A 6,386-nucleotide genomic window follows, 5' to 3' on the forward strand; every position below is an offset into this window, starting at 1 on the left:
CTCCAAAAAAAAAATGAAGCGGTACAAAAAATGTATTAAGATATATGTGTTGTGTAATATTGTAATTTACCGTACTTCTAATAAAAAATAAAATAAAAAAAAAAAAAAAAAAAGAAAAAGACGTGGTACGGTCATGGGCAGATTCATGGGTAATTTAAGGCCTCATTTCCATAACCGGCTTCCGTCTCCGCACAAAAGTACCCATAGGATACTAGTGCGGAGACAGAAGCCGGTTCCGGAAACATCCTTGTAAAAATAAAAGTTATTTGGTAAAAATCTTCTCCTCATTTTCAGAATTATAATTTATTAGCACAAACTGTTCCTCCGCAACGTTGATTACACTGTGAGTCAGGTCGAGTCGGGTCGGGTCGGGTCGGGTCGGGTCGTCGGTCGGGTCGGGTCGGGTCGGGTCGGGTCGGGTCGGGTCGGGTCGGGTCGGGTCGGGTCGGGTCCGGTCCGGTACGTTCCGGTTATGGAAATGGATTTTAAAAAAGCCCACGTTCCGTTCCGTTGCGTACTATACGTCAGCCCATTGCATTTAGCATAGAAACATAGAAAACAGGTGCAGGAGTAGGCCATTCAGCCCTTCAAGTCTGCACTGCCATTCAATATGATCATAGCAGGAGTGGTCTATCTTGCTCGCTGTAGGGTCTTGGGTGGACACAAGTCTGTAGGGGTTTTTGATAGGCAGAAGGTTGATAGGAACAAAGGTCAGAGATAAAAGCAGAAGGTGTGAGACAGGTTTGAAGTTGCGGATTGTGGGGTCAGAGGGAGAAAAGTAGCAGGACGTGAGGGGAGGGGTGGGGAGAAATATATGGCAATCCAGGTAGGGCACAGGGGTGGGGGGGGGGGAGAAAGTGTGGGTGTTAGGATAGGAAATGGAGTTAAAATCCGATCAAAGATAGTTTGAGGTCTCCAATGAGGTAGGTCCTGAACTACTATCTAACTCATTGGAGACCCTTGGACAATCTTTGATCAGACTTTACCAGCTATTGTACAAAGGTAGACACAAAATGCTGGAGAAACTCAGCGGGTGAGGCAGCATCTATGCAGAGAAGGAATTGGCGACGATTCGGGTCGAGACAATAGACAATAGGTGCAGGAGTAGGCCATTCGGCCCATCGAGCCAGGACTGCCATTCAATGTGATCATGGCTGATCATCCACAATCAGTACCCCGTTCCTGCCTTCTCCCCATATCCCCTGACTCCGTTATCTTTAAGAGCCCTATCTAGCTCTTTCTTGAAAGTAACCAGAGAACTGGCCTCCATCGCCCTCTGAAGCAGAGAATTCCATAGACTCACAAATCTCTGTGTGAAAAGGTTTTTCCTCATCTCTGTTCTAAATGGCTTACTCCTTATTCTTAAACTGTAGCCCCTGGTTCTGGACTCCCCCAACATCGGGAACACGTTTCCTGCCTCTAGCGTGTCCAAACCCTTAAGAATCTTATATGTTTCAATGATCCCCCTCATCCTTCTAAATTCCAGAATGTACAAGCCCAGCCGCTCCATTCTCTTAGCATAAGACAGTCCCACCATCCTGGGAACTAAACCTTGTGAACCTACGCTGCACTCCCTCAATAGTAAGAATGTCCTTCCTCATATTTGGAGACCAAAACTGCACACAATACTCGAGGTGTGGTCTCACTAGGGCCCTGTACAACTGCAGAGGACCTTTTTGCTCCCATACTCAACTCCTCGTGTTATGAAGGCCAACATGCCACTCGCTTTCTTCACTGCCTGCTGTACCTGCATGTTTACTTTCATTGACTGATGAAAAGGACCCCCCCCCAGATCCTGTTGTACTTCCCCTTTTCCCAATTTGACACAATTTAGAAAATAATCTGCCTTCAGACTTCAGACTAGGCTTATCTTACACTAAACATTATTTCCGGTATTCCCTTTATCATGTAACTGTACACAGTGAATGGCTCGATTGTAATCACGTATTGTCTTTCCGCTGACTGGTTTGCACGCAACAAAAGCTGTTCACTGTACCTCGGTACAAGTGACAATAAACTAAACTCAAAGTGGTTAATGTGGAGCAGAATAATATCAAGTCAAGTCAAGTCAAGTCAAGTTTATTTGTCACATACACATACGAGATGTGCAGTGAAATGAAAGTGGCAATGCTCGCGGACTTTTGTGCAAAAGACAAACAACCAAACAACCAAACAAACTATAAACACAATCATAACACACATATTCTTTTACATAATAAATAATGGAAGGAAAAAAGTTCAGTAGAGTTAGTCCCTGGTGAGATAGGCGTTTACAGTCCGAATGGCCTCTGGGAAGAAACTCCTTCTCAACCTCTCTGTTCTCACCGCATGGCAACGGAGGCGTTTGCCTGACCGTAGCAGCTGGAACAGTCCGTTGCAGGGGTGGAAGGGGTCTCTCATGATATTGTTGGCTCTGGAGTTGCACCTTCTGTTGTATAGTTCCTGCAGGGGGGCGAGTGAAGTTCCCATAGTGCGTTCGGCCGAACACACTACTCTCTGCAGAGCCTTCTTGTCCTTGGCAGAGCAATTCCCAAACCAGATGGTAATGTTCCCGGACAAGATGCTTTCCACCGCCGCTGCGTAGAAGCACTGGAGGATCCTCGGAGACACTCTGAATTTCCGCAATTGCCTGAGGTGGTAAAGGCGCTGCCTTGCCTTACTCACGAGTGCTGAGGCGTGTGATGCCCATGTCATATCCTCGGAGATGTGGACTCCCAGATATTTAAAACAGTTCACCCTATCCACAGGATCCCCATTTATCCTCAATGGAGTGTACGTCCTCAGATGATGTGCCCTCCTAAAGTCCATGATCAGCTCCTTCGTTTTTTTGATGTTCAAGAGGAGGCTGTTATCCTGGCACCAGAGTGCTAGACCAGCCACCTCCTCCCGGTAGGCCTTCTCATCATTGTCTGAGATCAGGCCCACCACCACAGTGTCATCAGCAAACTTAATTATTGAATTGGAGCTGAACCTAGCCACAGAGTCATGTGTGTACAGGTAGTACAATAGGGGGCTGAGGACGCAACCCTGGGGCGATGCTGTGCTCAGAGTGAGGGACTTCGATGTATTCCCTCCCATCTTGACTACCTGGGGCCTGGCGGTGAGAAAGTCCAGGACCCAGGCACACAGGGAGGTGTTGAGCCCCAATTCCATTAGCTTCCCGGCCAGTCTGGTGGGGACTATCGTGTTGAAGGCTGAACTGTAGTCTATGAACAGCATCCTCACGTAGCCCCCCTTCTGGCTGTCCAGATGGGAGAGAGCGGTGTGCAAGACCTGGGAGACCGCATCGTTCGTGGACCTGTTCGGACGGTATGCGAACTGCAATGGGTCCATGTTGCGAGGGAGGAAGGCGCAGATGTGATTCTTCACCAGCCTCTCAAAGCATTTCATGACTACCGAGGTAAGGGCCACCGGACGGTAGTCATTCAGACAGGCATTTTTTGGTACCGGTACAATGATGAATTTTTTTAAGCAGGCAGGGACCACGGACTTGTCCAGGGAGAGGTTGAATAATGTAGTGAGCACTGGAGCTAGCTGCGTAGCACAGGACTTGAGTACTCGCCCCGAGATGCCATTGGGCCCTGCAGCTTTTCTCGTGTTCACCCGTGTCAGAACCCTCCTCACGTCGTGCTCGGACAGCGAGAATGTGTGCACATTCCTCCCTTCAGCTTCGGTAGCCAGCCCCCTACCGAAGCTGATATTGTATATCGTGTTAATGCAAGATATTGTATATCTTGCATTAATATTGTAATAGTATTGCATTCTATATTTTAACATAGAAACATAGAAAATAAGTGCAGGAGGAGGCCATTCGGCTCTTCGAGCCAGCACCGCCATTCATTGTGATCATGGCTGATCATTACTATCAATAACCCATGCCTGCCTTCACCCCATATCCCTTGACTCCACTAGCCCCTAGAGCTCTATCTAACTCTCCCTTAAATCGATCCAGTGATTTGGCCTCCACTGCCCTCTGTGGCAGGGAATTCCATAAATTCACAACTCTCTGGGTGAAAAAGTTTTTTCTCACCTCAGTCTTAAATGACCTCCCCTTTATTCAAAGACTGTGGCTCCTGGTTCTGGACTCGCCCAACATTGGGAACATTTTTCCTGCATCTAGCTTGTCCAGTCCTTTTATAATTTTATATGTTTCTATAAGACAACCCCTCATCCTTCTAAACTCCAGTGAATACAAGCCTAGTCTTTTCAATCTTTCCTCATATGAAAGTCCCGCCATCCCAGGGATCAATCTCGTGAACCTACACTACACTGCCTCAATCACAAGATGTCCTTCCTCAAATCAGGAGACCAAAACTATACACAATACTCCAGATGTGGGCTTACCAGAGCCCTATACAACTGCAGAAGAACCTCTTTACTCCTATACTGAAATCCTCTTGTTATGAAGGCCAACATTCCATTAGCTTTCTTCACTGCCTGCTGTACCTGCACGGCAACTTTCAGTGACTGGTGTACAAGGACACCCAGGTCTCGTTGTACCTCCCCCTTACCTAACCTAACCCCATTGAGATAATAATCTAACCCCTTGTTTTTGCCGCCAAAGTGGCTAACCTCACATTTATCTATATTATACTGGTTATATTATAGATAAACCAGTTATAAATTATGGATTATATATATAATCTCTTATATTAATCTATTACAGATTAACCATTTTATATGGATATAAATATAAGTAGCACAGGTGTTCGACGAAATAGTCGCAGAGTCTATGCCTTATCAAGCCGAATTATAGGAAACCACATCGGGACAACGGATGCAGTAGATGAGGTTAGAGGGGGTTAGAGACGTGAACCTCTATCTGAACATTAGTCCCTGGATGGAGGTGAGGCAGGAGGTATAGGGACAGGTGTTACATCTCCTGCGGTTGCAGGGGAAAGTACCTGAGGAGGGAGTGATTTGGGTGGGAGGGATGAGTTGACCAGGAGGTTGTGGAGGGAGTGGGCTCTGTGGAAGGTGGAAAGGGGTGGTGATGGGAAGATGTGACTGGTGTTGGAATCACTTTGGAGGTGATGGATATGTCAGAGGATGATGTTTTGAATGTGGAGGTTCGAGGGGTGAAGGGTGTGGAGCAGGGGAACTATCCTTGTTCCGTCTGGGGGGAGGGGGAGCAAGGGCAGAGCTACAGGACACAGAGGAGACATGGGTGAGGGATCTATCTCTGACAGAAGGGAGGAAACCACATTTCCCATCTATGGCCAAAAAATAAAACGGGGAAGGCCACTCAACCGTGGCTTACGAGGGAAATTAGGGATAGTGCTAAATCCAAGGAAGAGGCATATAAATTGGCCAGAGGAAGCAGCAAACCGGAGGACTGGGAGAAATTTAGAATTCAACAGAGGAGGACAAAGGGGTTAATTAGGAGGGGGGGAAATAGAGCATGAATGAAAGTTTACGGGGAATATAAAAAACTGACTGTAAAAGCTTCCTTAGATATATGAAGACGAAAAGATTAGTGAAGACAAATGTAGGTCCATTACAGTCAGAAACAGATGAATTTATAATGGGAAACAAGGAAATGGCAGACCAGTTAAACAAATATTTTGGTACACAAAAATGCTGGTGAAACTCAGCGGGTGCAGCAGCATCTATGGAGCGAAGGAAATAGGCGACGTTTCGGGCCGAAACCTATCTTCAGACTGATCAACAAATACTTTGGTTCTGTCTTCACCATGAAAGACACAAACAATCTCCCAGAAGTACTGGGGGACCATGGATCTTGCAGGAGGGAGGAACTGAAGGAAATCCACATTAGTCAAGAAATGGTGTTAGGTAAACAGTTGGGACTGAAGGCAGATAAATCCGCAGGGCCTGATGGTCCGCATCCCAGGGTACTCAAGGAGGTGGCCCTAGAAATCGTGAATGCATTGGTGATCATTTTCCAATGTTCTATAGACTCTGGATCAGTTCCTGTGGACTGGAGGGTAGCCAATGTAACTTCACTTTTTGAGAATGGAGGGAGGGAGAAAACAGGGAATTATAGACTGACATTATAGTTAGCCTGGCACCGGTAGTAGGGAAAATGCTTGAGTCGATTATTAAAGATGTAATAGCAGCGCATTTGGAAAGCAGTGACTGGATCGGTCAAGGGCAGCATGGATTTATGAAGGGGAAATCATGCTTGATTAATCTTCTGGCATTTTTTGAAACGTTGAATGGATAAGAGAGAGCCAGTGGATGTGATGTATCTGGTCTTTCAAAAAGCCTTTGACAAGATCCCACACAAGAGGTTAGTGTACAAAAATAAAGCATATGGTATTGGGGGTTGGGTATTGACATGGATAGATAACTGCTTGGCAGACAGGAGGTAAAATGTAGGAATTATCAGGTCCTTTTCAGAATGGCAGGCAGTGACTAGTGGGGTG

This window comes from Leucoraja erinacea, chromosome 1 (assembly GCF_028641065.1).
Source record: "Leucoraja erinacea ecotype New England chromosome 1, Leri_hhj_1, whole genome shotgun sequence".
NCBI classification, from domain to species: Eukaryota; Metazoa; Chordata; class Chondrichthyes; order Rajiformes; family Rajidae; genus Leucoraja; species Leucoraja erinaceus.